Source organism: Tenrec ecaudatus, chromosome 2 (assembly GCF_050624435.1).
Source record: "Tenrec ecaudatus isolate mTenEca1 chromosome 2, mTenEca1.hap1, whole genome shotgun sequence".
In the NCBI taxonomy this organism is placed as follows: domain Eukaryota; kingdom Metazoa; phylum Chordata; class Mammalia; order Afrosoricida; family Tenrecidae; genus Tenrec; species Tenrec ecaudatus.
The window spans coordinates 214,655,768-214,670,054 of record NC_134531.1 but is presented as its reverse complement, the minus strand read 5'-3'; positions in this window follow the sequence as shown (position 1 = coordinate 214,670,054).

Here is a 14,287-nt window from a genome sequence, read left to right as displayed (position 1 = left end):
TTGGTGTGCCAATGTGCTGTCTAGACTGTCCCGTTCTCTTTTCCCTTCTTGGTTTGCTTTTGTGTGGAAGTGGTATGTCAGCCCCTCTCCCCATCCTGTAGGTTTGGTGTTATTCTCTTTTGCACATTCTTCTAGGGAAGGGATTGGTTTGGCTCTGGTTGGGGCTGATCCTGTAGCCCAATCTTTTCATGCCTTTCTCCACGTGGTTATGTTTCCCTCATGGTTTGGTGAACTGTGGTGGGGTCTGTATGCACAGTCCCTATTCTGTGGAGACATAACCAATACTCTCCCCTTGGGGGTCTTAGTGCCTTGCTCCTCCCAGCATTGTATTGTTCTTGAGATGGTCTAGAAATTCAGGTGTGATATGCCCAGGGCATATTTTTACTCTCATGGACTTGTTTTAACTTTCAGCTCCACACCTTCCCGACACGATCACTGAAGAAAAAATGGGTGCATAAGCAAATGTGGTGAAGAAAGCTGATGGAGCTCGGCTATCAAAAGATAAATCATCTGGGTCTTAAAGGCTTGAAGATAAACAAGTGGCCATGTAGCTGAGAAGCAACAAAACCCACATGGAAGGAACACACCAGCCTGTGTGATTATGAGGTGTCAATGGGATCAGGGATCAGGCATCTAAGACCCAGTACAAAATCATAACAATGCAAATGGGAGTGGGGGTGGGGCGCAGAGTGGAGACCTAAAGCCCATCTGTAGACAATTGGACATCCCTTTGCAGAAGGGTCACAAAGAAGAGACAAGCCAGTGAGGGTGCAGTATAGTACCGATGAAATAGACAACTTTCCTCTAGTTCTTTAATGTTTCCCCCCACCCCCACTATCATGACCTCAATTCTACCTTACAAATTTGACTAGACCAGAACATGTACACTGCTACAGATAAGAGCTGGAAACACAGGGAATCCAGGACAGATAAACCCCTCAGAATCAATAATGAGAATAGAGATACCAGGAGGGTAAGGGTCAGATGGGGGAGAATGGGGGAATCAATCACCAGGATCAACATATAACCCCTTTCCAGGGGGATGAATAACAGAAAAGTGGGTGAAGTGAGACACCAGATGATGTAAGATATGAAAATAATAATTTATAATTTATTTAGGGTTCATGAGGGAAGGAGGGTGGGAGGGAGGGAAAAATGAGCTGATATAAAGGACTCAAGTAGAAAGAAAATGTTTTGAAGATGATGAGGGAAACATGTACAAATGTGCTTGACACAATGGATGAATATATGGATTGTGATAAGAGTTGTAAAAGCCCGCAATAAAATATTAAAATAAAAATTTTCAGCTCCAATCTGACTGTTGATATTGAGCTCCCCAATCATCTCTTCCCACCATGAGTTGTTCGACAATTTCATGATGTTTCTTTAGCAATTCATAATACTCCATTGTGTGTATGTTTCAGATTGTTAATCCATTCCTCTGCAATGAGTATTTGAATTGTTTCCATCTTCTCGCTATTGTGAATAGTGCTGTGATAAACATGGGTGTGCATGTAATGTGTTTTGCTCTTTATTTCCATAGGGCATGTGCCAAGTAAAGGAACTGCTGGGTTATAGGGTATTTATTTCCCTATTGATTGAAGGCATGTCATACCACTCCACAATGCTTATACAGTTTTTAAAAAATCATTTTATTGGGACTCATACAACTCTTAACACAATCCATCCGTCCATCCATTGTATATCACACCCATTTATACATTTGTTGCCCTCATCATTCTCAAAACATTTGCTTTCTACTTAAGCCCTTGGTATCAGCTCCTCATTTTTCCCCTCCCTCCCCGCTCCCTTTGATAATTGATAAATTATTATTTTGTCATATTTTACACTTTCCAGTCTCCCTTCACCCACTTCCCTGTTGACCATCCCCCAGGGAGGAGATTATATGTAGCTCCTTATAATCAGTTTCCCCTTTCTACCCCACCTTCTCTCCACCCTCCAGGTATCACCACTCTCACCACTGGTCCTGAAGGGATCATCTGTCCTGGATTCCCTGTGTTTCCAGTTCCTATCTGTACCAGTGTACATCCTCTGGTCTAGCCAGATTTGTAAGGTAGAATTGGGATGATGATAGTGTGTGTGTGTGGGGCGGATGGACGGTGGGTGGGTGGGGAGGAAGCATTTAAAAACTAGAGGAAATTGTATGTTTTATCATTGCTACATTTCACCCTGACTGGCTTGTCTCCTCCCGGTAACCCTTTTGTAAGGGGGTGTCCAGTTACCTACAGATGGGCTTTGAGTCTCCACTCTGCACTCACCCACATTTACAATGATATTAATTTTTGTTTCTTGATGCTTGACACCTGATTCCTTCGACAGCTTGTGGTCATACAGGCTGTTGCATTTCTTCCATGTGGGCTTTGTTGCTTCTTAAATGGATGGCCACTTGTTCATCTTTGCGCCTCCAAGACCCCAGACACTGTATCTTTTGATAACTGGGCACCATCAGCTTTCTTCACCCCATTTGGTTGCACACATTTGTCTTTTGCAATCAATCATGTTGGGAAGGTATGCATCATGAATGCCAATTTAATAGAACAAAGTGTTCTTGCACTGAAGAAATACTTGAGTGGAGGTCCAATGTCCATCTGCTGCTTTAATACTAAAACTATAAATATATGCATATACATTTTCCCATCATCATATAAAAATATATTTACATATGTAGATGCCTGTATTTAGACCCCTATAAATGCCCTTTGCCTCCTAGTTCTTTCCTCTATTTCCTTTGACTTTCCTCTTGTCCCACTATCATGCTCAGCCTTCATTTGGGTTTCAGTAATTTCTCTCCATTACATTGCCCTTGATCAATCCCTACCAGGCCTCTCACACCTTCCTTGCCACTGATTTTGGATCACTTGTTCCATTGTCCCTGGGTTGGTCAATACCACCTCCTTTCTTGTACAGTTTTATAGTCCCAGTCTTTTATAGTTCAAGTCTTTCCACATCCTCTCTAGCATTTGTTAACTTGCTATCAGTGTGCTTGGTCCAGCTTGGACTTCTTGGATTTCTGCCTTCAATACCATCACTTCTCAATTAAATACTACCTCATGAAGTGGCTGACCACAAACCAGTTCTTTTTGGTATAGTGACTCTGTATTCCTTCCATCTTCTTTTTTTCTAAATTAAATAATTATTTTACTTTTTCCTTCCATCTTCTTTTGATGCTCCAAATTGATCCAGTCATTTTCCAACAGACTTAAATGACTAGTGATCACGGGCATTTCTTCATATGTTTGTTGGCTTCCTGGATGTTACTTTGGTGAACTTTCTACTCATGTGCTTTGTCCACTTTTAATAAAGTTTTCATCTTTTTCTTGTTACAATGTTCTATGCATTGTGTTACAATGTTCTATACATTTTGGAGATTAGTCTCTTGTCTGAAATATCATTGCTAAAAATTTCCCCCAACTAGTGTTTTTTTTTCTCTTTTGAGGCAATCTTGTGATGCACACAATTGTCTAATTTTTGTGAGGTCTCTGTCCTTTATTTTGTATGCTGTTGTGTGTTTTTAGTTATGTTTGATTGTGGATTGTTATCTTTGGTAGTATTTTTAAAATATATATTAAGGCTCTTAAGTTTTTTAAAAATCTATTTCATTGTTAATCTTTATAGTTCTGAGGGATTACATTTTTCCCTTTAATCCACATTGAGGACATTTTTGTATATAGAATGAGGTATAGATTTATCTAGAGAACCAAAACCATTGACGCTCATATATGTATAAAAAGAACTTTATATCAATGAGTACATATATATTAAAGGGTCCTAGCCTAGTCCAACTTGAGTCCATGCTTCTGAAGCTAACTGGGGCCCTCTTAAAACTCATGTAGCTCTTGGCTGTTGATGCTGAATGATGATGTGAGAAGCAGGGCGTTCACAGGCCAGTGGGTGCAGAGTTTCAGTGATTCACAGTCAGTGGAACATGGCAGGAGATAGAGAGCTCAGAGGTTGGTTCCCAGCATCAGTGGCCCACGTGGGGCGAGGCAAACACAAAATCCCAGTAAGGAGGAAGGCACAAGGGCAGAGAGAGAGAGAGACAGAGAGAGAGAGAGAGAGAGAGAGAGAGAGAGAGAGAGAGAGAGAGAGAGAGAGAGAGAGATACATTCTCACTGTCTCACTTACAAAAGGACCACACCCCCAAGAAGGCATCATCTGGCTGTGACCTGATTGATAGGTTGGACTCCATCCCTACCTCCACACAGGCTCAAGTTGACATAAACTCTAACTGCCACAGATTCTTGTTTCATTCCTCTGCAAATGAAATCCAATTTTTCCAGCACCATTTGTTAATTCAGTTTCTGTAGCAGAAGCAGGCTGTTTTGACTGCTGTGTCTGTGTAGTTTTGAGGTTGGGAAGTGAGACGCGCTTCCTGCTTAGAGGTTTTTCTTTAGTAGTGCATTGCTTATCCAGGGTTTATCCCCTTTCCATCAAAAGCTAACCAGGCTGTTAGCAACTCAGTGAGTAATCAATCCACTATGCCACTGGGGATCCTGAGATGCTGTGATAGGTAGGCTTATTGTGCCAACATGGTCAATGACCTCTTGGGATTAATTGAAGGACCGAGAGATAAATGTCTTGTCTCCTGCTCTTTGATGATTGGATTAGTGTGCGGTTGTCTTGCTTGTTCTGTGCCTCGATTTGTAGGCTACGCTACCTGTGGGACACCTAACCCATGGACTGTGTCGCTGTAGTTTGTGGTTCCCTCAAGACCTGTTTCGCAACACTACAGGAGTATACATCTCTTGAGCTGGGAACTGTCGGACCCTGTCATCTGGCTGACCATTGGTGACCTGCCTTGCTGTTTGCTGCCTGTGCATAGATAGCCTGAATTTCTCTACAGAGGACTACCCAGCGGCCCTCAACTCTTGAAGGACTGCCAGTGTATTATCTGTCTCATGGAAGTGAGTTGCATTGAGCCATTTGTACTGCTTTATAGATTGTTTGTTTCTTGTGATATCTATCTATATAAATACATGTAAAATTATTAGTGTCCTGGTTTTGTTTCTCTAGAGAACCCTGTCTAACATAGATACACAGCAACAGAATAACTCACTGCCAATGAATTGATTTTGACTTTTAGTTACCTTATAGGGCAGAGTAGAACTACCCCGGTGGGTTTTCAAGACTAAATCTTTACAGGCATAGAAAGTTTCATCTCTCTCCTGTGGAGTGTTAGTGGTATTGAATGGCTAACCTTGTGGTTAGCAGGACAACATGTAATTTGCTATGGCACCAGGGCTCCTTGATGCACTTACGTGTCAAATATTTAGGAAGTCCCAGTCATCTACTTTGTCTTCTCCTGCATTGTGTTTTCATTGTGTTTGATAGTGTGTTTTTGCCATGATTTAAGTCCCTAAGTTTAAACTGGTGACATTTACAGTTCTAGGTTTCACATTCAGATCTTGCTCCATTTTGAATTCATTTTTTTTTGTATTTGGTGTGGGAGATATGGGTCCTTTCCTATTTTTCTGCAGATGGATATCCAGTTTTACTAGAACCGATTATCAGAGGCTACCTAATGCCCAGTTAATGGGTTTCAAGTGTTTGCCAGAGATCTACGCTTTGTAGGTGGGTTCTCAATTCTGTCCTGTAGGTCTGTGTATCTATGTATCAATAGCGGTGTGTGTGAGTGTGTGACATTGCTGTGTAGATATGAGTCGTGGTGGTGTCGTAGTCGCGTGCTGGGCTGCGGTTTGCACAGTCGGCAGTTTGAAACCACCAGCAGCTCTTCTGGAGACAGACTGGATTTTCTACTCCTGTGCACAGTTACAGCCTCAGAAACCCACGGGGGTTGTTATGATTATGAATCAGCACTGGCTCAATGGCAGTGAGAAAGGCAGAGAGACGTTGCTGTATAGTAGATTTTGAGATTGGGAAGTGAGCGATCTCTTTGTGTTTCTCTAGTAGTGTTTTCTTTCCTTTATATATAAGATTGGTGGGGTTTTCCCTCCATTTCTTAAAGAATGACTCTGGAATCAGATCTGGATTGCATTCTAACTTTAAATTCCTTTGGGTAGAGTTGACATTTTCACAATGTTACTATTCAGGAGAATTGTGTATTCTTCCATTTATGTGGATCTCTGGATTTGTTGGTTTTTTTATGTTCCATTTAAAAAATCGAATAAATTATTTTATTGGGAGTTCTTATAGCTCTTAGAACAATTTATACATCAATTGTATTAAACACTTCTGTACATATGCTCCATCATCATTTTCAAAACATTTCCTTTCTGCTTGAGCCCTTGGTATTAGCTCCTCTTTCCCCCCTCCCTCCCCCACCCTTTCATCCTCATGGACCCCTGATAAATTAGAAGTTATTATTTTCATATGTTGCTAGCAAATATTTTATATTTATTTATTTAATTAAAGATCATTTATTGGGCAGCTTATTTGTACTGAGGGGCACATTTGTGCAAATATGATGGCAGCATATTTGTACTGAGGGGCACATTTGTGCAAATATGATGGCAGCTTATTTGTACATGTGTTTCCATCATTCTTTTCTAGATAATTACTTTCTATTGAACCCTTGGAATCAGCTTTCTCACCCACCCCGTGACTCCTTGATAAATCATTATTATTTTCATATCTTACACCATCCACTGTCTCTCTTCGCTCACATTTCTGTTGTTCATCTCCCTGGGGGGGTTATATGTTGATTATTGTAATCTGTTCCCCATTTCTTCCCCTTGTACCCCTACCTTCCCCCCTACCCTCATGGTACCCTACTCTCATTACTATTCCTGAGGGGTTTATCTGTTCTGGATTTCATGTGTCGAGAGCTCTTATCAGTCCAAGTGTGCGTGTTCTGGTCTAGCTGGATTTGTAAGGTAGAACTAGGTTCAGAGGAAACATTAAAGAATTAGAGGAATGTTGTTTGTTCCCTTGTGCTACTCTGCACCTTGACCGACTCATTTCTTCCTTGTCACCTTTCTATGAGGGAATGTCCAATTACCTACCATGGGCTTTGGGTGTCCTTTCTGATCTCCCTCATTTGCATCAATATATTTGTTTTGGGTCTTCTGATGCCTGATCCCTGATCCCATTGACACCTCATTATCACAAAGGCTGGTGTGCTCTTTCCATGTGGGCTTGATTCTTCTCTGCTAGATGGCCACTTGTTTAACTTCAAGCCTTTAAGACTCCAGACCCTATATCTTTTAGTAGCTGGGTAGCATCAGTTTTCTGCACCCATTTTAACTTCAGCGTTTGGGTCGGGAAGATGAGCATTACAGAATGCCAGGTTATTAGAACAACATGTCTTGCATTGAGGGAGGACTTGAGTAGAGACCCCAATGCCTGTCTGCTATCTTAATACTTAACATTTAAATATATGTACATAGACCTATATGCTTATCATTATATATTAATGTAGTTATATATGTGCATGCCTATATTTGTACCTTTATAAATGTCTTTTGCCTCCTAGTTCTTTCCTCTATTTCTTTTTACTTTCCTCCTGTCCCACTATGATGTTCGACCTTTCATTTGACTCTCAGTACCTTTGTACTTTGTACTTGATCACCCCCCACCAGCCATTCTATGCTCTCCTTACCATTGATTGTAGCTCTCTTATTGTTCCCTTGCCCCTGGGTTTGTTGGCTCCCCTCCCTTTCTCCCACCTCCTCCTCTCCCATGTCCCCCTGGAGCTTTCAACCCCATTATTTTCCTCTTGGGATTGGTTAACCTGCCTATCTTTTATAGACAGACATGAGAAAAAAGAAGAAGCAAAAAGCCTATAAATAATTCCAGTTCTGTCTGCTGACCCTTTTGATTGTTTTCCAATCAGATCTGGTGAACTGCCACGCCCTATCTATTTTCTGGGCTCCTCAGGGACTTCCTTGCTCTGCTCCCCTTGCTGCTCTGTTGCACTCCCTTCATGTTTCCCTCTGGTGTGGGGCGATCAGACCGGTACAATATCCACCCTGTGTCTCCAGTGCTGTCCCCATTCGCAGTGTAGGTCAGTGAGGGGGTGTTGTGTCTTGTGGTGGGGTCAGCCCCACGGTCCTCTCTGTGCATTGGCTGCTCAGAGCAGGAATGTTGTCCTCGAGGCATGGTGGGCCAGGATGCTGTTCTCTCTCTCTCTTTCCCTCTTAGTTTGCTCTCGTGTGGTCTGGGCAGACCCGCCATTCTCCTCAGTCTGTATCCTCAGTGCTGTCCTCTGTAGCTGGGACTGGGGCCGGCCCTGCAGACCTTTGTTAGTTCACTTAGTTCTATTAAGTTAACTCACTAGTTAACTAACACTTTCTGTTAGTTCATGCCAGTATGTTGTCCTTGAGGTTTGGTGCCTCAGGTGGAGGTTTGGTCCCTCTCTTCCTTTCCTGTGGAGACATAAACAATACCCTCCCCATGGGCGGGTCAGTGCCCTTTCCCCCCTCTATGTTTTCCCCTCCTTTTTAGTTCGCGGACATATGCATCCCTGGGTTGGGTCCAACCCCTGCCAGAGTGCCTGGACTTCCCCCTGATAATTTATGCATTTGGTGGCTTTTCCCCTAAGCCCCTTGTGCTTTATAAGCTGACCTCAGTGGACTCATGTTATTCTTGCCCTTTTGTGCTTTGCTTACTTTGGTTAGCATCATTTCCTCCAACTCTTCCCATGTATCAGTGTGCTTCATGCGTTTATCATGCGTAGTACTCCACTGTATGTGTGTACACACACACACACACACACACACACACACACACACACCAGTTTTAAAAATCCATTCATCAGTTGTTGGAAATGTAGGCTGTTCTCAATTCTAAAGAAGAACAAATAAATTTGGATTGTGGTACTGGTGAAAAATATCGAAAATACCTTAGACTGTCAAAAGAACAAACAAATCTGTCTTGGTCTAAGATTGATGGTGGTAAATATTGTAAAATTCTTGATATGATTGAACTATTGAATTGTATGATATGTGGATTATGTGCCAATAAAACTGTTTAAAAAATCATGAAAGAAATATAGCCAGGATACTCTTAGAGGCAAGGATGTCGAGACTTCATTTTATGTACTTTGGGTATGTTGTCAGAAGCGGCACAGAGACCCAGAGAGAAGACATCATACTTGGCAAAGTAGTGGGGCAACGAAACAGAGGAAGACGGGTTGCCACAGTGACTGCATTGTTGGGCTCAAGCATAAGAACAATGTTGAGGATGGCACAGGCTTGGGCAGTGTGTACACGGGGCCTCTGTGAGTTGGAAACTACTTCACAGTATCTAACGGGTATCTTTAGGAGCTCTGGTGGTGCAGTGGGTTATGCTTAAGGTTGCTAACAGTAAGATTCGTTGCTCGAATTTCCCTGCCACTCCACAGGAGGAAGATCATGGTTTCTACTCCTGTCAAGGGTCATAGTCTCAGAAACCCACTATTGACCCGATGGCAGTGAGATCCGCCCCCCCTCTCCCCCCGCCCCGGTGTCTTTGTTGTAGAGGGTCTGTAGCACATGTCTGTCTCCTTAGCTCACCATCTTGCTGGAAGTCCCTTGTACACCTTTTTGAAAGGTGAAGAATGTACACTCTAAAATGAGTTAGAAGGAAGTCAGTGGAGGAGGGGAGGGCCTTACTTTGTTTTCACCAGGAGAATATGCCCACTTATTTTCGTTTTGTTTTTATAACCTCAGAGATACTTAAAAAATTCTAAGTATTTGGATGTTTGATGATCTTGATCAAATTTAATAATAATTCCAAGTTTTGGGCTATGTGTTGTCCTGGGGGAGAAAAGAGACCCTAAACCATATATAACCTAAACCAGATATAACCATGGAGACACATTAATTAAGTCATGAGAGGACTAGGACAACACAAAGACAAAGACAACTCACTCAGGGGTAGGAGACTGTTGAAACCATAAGGGTGTTTGAGGCTCACAGAAACCCAGTCAGTTCAGTAGGATTTGGAGGACAAGGAAAACTGTCATGAAAGTATAGTTGGATGCATATCGGTTTATCACAGTTGTAGGTGAAATTACAGAAATGGGAAGGGACCATTATTGGGACATGTATGCTATCGCAGATTCGAAAAGTGGATAAGATTTGTGGAGGGTCTTCCAACCAAGGTAGTCAGGATACGACTCAGGACTATGTCCAATTTCCATCAAGGAGATACACGAGCTAGTTCACGAACTCAGATTGTCTCTCTGGCTGACTAGGGGAGTGGTAGTAATCCATTTCCAAACATACTCTGCCTAAGGCCGAAGCTTTTCAGTTGCTGGTCAATGGTTAGAAAGAACTGGGAGACTCAAACATCGATGTAGGGTTCTCATTGTAAATTATAGCCTTCAGCAAACCTAGTGCTCAGAATTTAAGCTTCAATACACTTTCACAGTTTATTTTGAGTTCTTGTTTATCTGGCTGATCTGTTTATCCGACTGATCTACTATTTTGTTTCTTTTTATGATTCAGACAGATGATATATTTGTATATACTTCTTAGAGAAAATTGCGAGTTTGAGTTTTTATGAGAAAGTGGCCAGGCCCATTTTAGAACAGTAGCTATTCAAAGCTAGGTATCTGAAAAAATTGAGAAGTGCCTTAAATGGAACATGCGCCCTGGTGGTGTGGTGCTTATTCATTGGGCTGTCCTCTGCAAGGTCAGCAGTTTGAAACCACCAGCTGCTCCTTAGGAGAAAGATGGGGTTTTCTACTCCCATAAAGAGTTACAGGCTGAGAAACTCATGGGGGCAGTTCAATCCTGCCCTACAGGTCTCTATGAGTCGGCATTGACTTGATGGCAGTGAGTTTGGTTTGGTTTAGTGGAACAGTAGAACTTTCTAACAACCTGTCAATATTTAGTAGTTTCAATGAGCTTCTAAAAAGTGTCATATTTTAACTGTGAATAATTTCACATTAAAGCCTATGATTTTTCTGCCAGAGTTCTAAAAGCGATATACTTTCAGCCAGAGAAGGGGTGAAGTGAATTTGAGAAAAACTGCAAGTGTTAGCTTTCTCAGGTGGGAAATGCCTCGGTTCTTGGCTTCGCATGAGAAAGAATTCACTCCGAAGCCTGGTTTGTGATCCAAGTGAGTTTTTATGAAAATACGGAAGAGGTTTCAGGTTTTACGGTCACTGAACACGGGCAACTTGCGGGACTGCACACTCACACCTGGTGGCCTGAGTCCGGGGATAGAGACCATGGCACGGCCAAGTGGAAGCCGGAGAAGCAGCTGAAGGGCCAGGTGTTGTCAAGGTCTCCATATTTGGGCCCTTTAGCTGGGAGGCATGGTCGAAGGTACTGGCTGACCCCATTGGCTGAATTAAGCCCACCTGGCCTAGTTTGGGCCCACTCAGGTCTACCGCCTACTTGGCTTGGGGGCCTGAAATGGCTCATGCCCCTTAGACACCCCTGGTCCCTGTTTCTAGCTACCTAATACTTCCCCACTGAAGGAGTATAGACCCAAATCTTTGGGGTACTGGGTGAGTTAATGAGTTTATTGTGCCAGCCTGGCCGATAAACACATGTGGGGTTAATTGAAGGGCGGAGAGATAAATGGCCGGTGACCTCGCCTTTCTAGTTCTTGGGTCTCTTGCTTTGTGATGGTCGGACCAAGGTGCAGTTGCCTTAGCCAGTTCCCTGCTTCAGCTTGCAAGGCTGACTTCCCGCAAGACATCCCCAAGGAGAAGGCACATGGGCCTACTCCAATGCAGCCCTGGGTGGAGACCCCTGCCAGCGCTGAGATGCTTACACATTCACTGAATGGGCTTTCCTTCTGCAGTCAGCTTCATTGCGTCTGTTTTGTGAGATGGAGGAGGACTTTGTGGATTGGTGTTGGACGTAAGGGTTAATGTTGGACTTTTGGGCTTGGGCAGCACTGGGGTTGGGATGTTTTCTTGATGTGCACTTAAACTTTACATAAAACTCTCTCTTATACATGAGTTTCTATGGATTTGTTTTTCGAAAGCACCCAGACTAACACACTGGGTGACATCTCTAGCTGCTTCCTGCTGGCAAAAAGGAGCATGGCATGGGGCTTTGGGTCCACATCCTTCCTACTCTGTTGGATGGGGTTGTCCACTCTGCGCCCACAGTGGATGAGGTCGGGGTGATCCAGGAGCTGGGGATCCTGGGGTTGGCACACTTGGCTCAGAGACACTGGTAATCTGAGGACTTCTGGGAGAACCAAAAGGGGTGGACAGTTTCGCTAAGGCAAGGGTAGGTGGGTTGCTGTCATAGGAAGTTCAGACAAGAAATCTTAGGACTGACAGGCATGGGTGCCAATTTACTTCCAACACAGGAATTGGGTGACGGCACTGACTAGTTTCAAGACTGCGGTGAGTGCTGAGTGGGGCTTTCTGTGGAGCACTTACCTGCCCTCCACAGTAGTGGTGAGGTGGTGAAACATCCTCCGACAGCTCTCAGGGCTCTCAGCGGTTTCCATGGTTTCACCCGTGAATGGTGCCCAGGGCCCGGGGAAGAAGGTATGGACAGGCTAGGCAGCCCAGTGTCTAGGAGGGAATTTACTCACCTCCCTGCTGCATCCATTGTTCACCCAAGGTTCCAGACCTGTTAAATCTGACTCCTGCTGCTTTGCTGGCCAGGCCAATCTTCAGTTAGCAGCTGCCCACTGACCTGCTGGAGCTTTCCCTCCTGGTTATTTGCCATAGGAGAGGGGGCTGACCAGTGGCCAGCTTGTTTGCAGTGGTGGCATGGCCCTCAGGGGGATCTGTTCCGGTTAGGGCAGCTCAGTGCCGAGTGACTCAGCTTCCAACACATAAAGCACTTGGCACTTTGGTCACAGGTCTGAGAAACCCGGGAGACGGTTGATGGGCAGTGGCTAGTAAGTGCGGCCAGTACCTGGGCATGTCTGATGTCCTTCCTTTTCTCCTTCTACTTCTCCTGTACCTTCCCCTCCTGGTCCCTATTGTAAAAGGTGGCATCAGCACCAGCAACCATCTCTTTTAGGGCTTCTGCACTAACTTCTGGAGCTTTATCCGAATGTCTGGTGCAGCCTGTGTGAGAAATTTGTCCCCGAGCAAGACTTGCCCTTTGTAGGAATCTATGTCTACAGCAGTGTGATTCCCCAGGGCCTCTTTATGCCGGTCTAAGAAGCCTAAGGGGCTTTCCTCAGGCCCCTGGGGAGTAGCTGTCCCTTTGGCAGAATTAATGGCCTTTTGCCGACCTGACTTCAGTCTACTTGTGACACACACCAGAAAATGTTCCCATGCCCACCCGTCCTTGGGGTCATTATGATCCCAAGCAGGGTGAGGAATAGGTGGGGCTGTTTCTCCTGGTGGGCACTATTCCTTCATCACATGTAAACTCTCCGCAAACTTCCTAGCACCTTCGAGCACCCATTCTTTCTCAAAGTCTGTCATAGTCTGTCCCAGTGTGACCATTGCATCCTTCCAAGTCAACTCCTAGGCTAGGGGGAGGTGCTGGAAGCTCTTACTGTTCAAGTTTGTCAGAGTAACTGCCAAGGTCACTTTTGACCTGCCTGAGTTCAGTTAGGGTGAAAGGTCTCTGAATTGCCTGGGGACCAAACTCCCCAGCCGTCTCGACTAATGGTAGAATGCTGGCAGGGTCACCTGTTTCCCCAGCCTCTATAGGTTCAGGGTCCAAGGGTGGTGTGGTGGAGAGTATAAGACACGCAAAAGTAATAATTTATAAATTGTTAAGGGTTCGTGGGGGAGGGAGGGGAAAAATGAGGAGCTGCTCCCAGGAGCTCAAGTAGAAAGTAAATGTTTTGAGAATGATGTTGGCAACAAATGTGCTTGACATAATAGATGGATATATGGGTTGTGATAAGAGTTTTACAAGCCCCCAATAAAATGATTTAAAAACAAACAAATTATCCAATGACATAGAATTTAAGGTACTGTTGATTGGAGGAGGTTATGTGAGTGTAACCAACTTTGAGCTGTGATCCACGAGTTGTTGCTTTGTACAGATTGCTTTCTTAATTGATGGAGCGCTACACTGGGCATGAGGGTTGGGCTAGAGGAAAATTTCCTGTATCACTTCTTATAAGTGCAGATCCTTGCCTGTCAGATTAAGACCTGTCATGTTAATGTAAGTGGGACAGTGAGGTGCTAAATATATGGTGTTTCTGGGCTCCCTTTTATTGGAAACCGACCAAGAGAAGGGTCCCCTCCCCAAGGTCCATTGACCGCCATTAACACAGGAGTCAGGCCTTCTCTCTAAATGAAACTTTTAAGCTGTTTTACTTAGATAGTATCTCAGTTACTTAGATAGTATCTCAGGCAACTTCTTATAGATTACATTTTTAACTTCGGACTACATTTCCTAGAACCCACTGCACGCAATGTCATCTAGTGGAAACAGAG